This window comes from Hemitrygon akajei, chromosome 13, assembly GCF_048418815.1.
Source record: "Hemitrygon akajei chromosome 13, sHemAka1.3, whole genome shotgun sequence".
In the NCBI taxonomy this organism is placed as follows: domain Eukaryota; kingdom Metazoa; phylum Chordata; class Chondrichthyes; order Myliobatiformes; family Dasyatidae; genus Hemitrygon; species Hemitrygon akajei.
This window is the reverse complement of record NC_133136.1, coordinates 26,881,390-26,882,610: the sequence shown is the minus strand read 5'-3', so window position 1 is coordinate 26,882,610 and position 1,221 is coordinate 26,881,390.

Genomic DNA, 1,221 nt, shown 5'->3' with positions numbered 1-1,221 from the left:
GAAAATACAAACATGTTCTTTGCAAAATAGCTGGAAAATGGTATCAGTGAAAACGCGGCTGATTTGTCCGGAAACAAAAAAGCTTAATGATCAAATTAACCCACTGCCAGATTGTACGTTAGTCGGGGTCAACTATGGATATTGCCTCTCAGCTGCCTACGTGATACTTAAGTCAGTACACAAGCTATAACAGTATGATACGGAGAGCAAGCTGTTGCCCTTGTAACAGGCTACTCCTCCACACAGCTGATGAATCCAAAGGAACGACAGAGACCGATAGTTTGGCATCAGCAGCGTCGCAGGAGATGCCAGTCAGCCTTGAACACAATGTAGAGACTCCATTTTGAACAATCAAACAGTTTTACTGTGAGAACAATTTATAATAAAACATACAGAGTAGAGAATTATTTATGTAATTCGAAGCAGTCTAAAGCATAACTAAACACCTAATCAAACAAAGCTCACTTGGATGCATCACTATACAAAATGTGTATCTGCTTAACTATAACATTTATATTTATTGAAACAGTTCAATATAAACCAGTAAAAAGTTTACTTCTCGTTTAAAGCAATAATAAAGCAGAACAAAAACAAGTTGCTCATGAAGCATGTAAAAGAACAGTTGAATTATTACATTACCTGTTGTGCGCCAGTAGCATTCAGCCTGGAATTCAGGGATTAATAATGTCAAGAGAAGAGAGAGAATGAGATATTTGAATTTGCGTTGTTCCATGAATGAAAGCCAGTGGAAATTCAGTGTTTCAAACTGCAGCCTGCAATGTAGCCGTTTGAAGATCTATTGAGGAACTTACCAACCCCTGGGGAGGTACCTCGTAACTTAATAGAAATGCCAGCTACTGGCCTGCAATCAGATTTTGTATATTAAAATAGGTAAAAAGCAATCGAATCAGTTTATAATAGAAAATTAGCGTTACTCTTACGTACAACGCATCAACGTGAAAATACGTGAAAGATGAACTCCATTACTTTTTTCAAGAAATATTGTTACAGAGAGTAACTTTGTTTTTAAGAGTCTAACAACAAAATGTACTCATATTGAACCATTAATTTCAGAGATCACAGAGAGAAAGTTTTAAAACAATTTTAACATTTAATTACTGTGTCATATTAAAACAGATGATCAAAAGCTCAGCAGTGAAACGGTTTTTATGACTTCTTAAAGGAGAAGTTTAGGAAGGAAATGCCAGAACTTGGACTTTG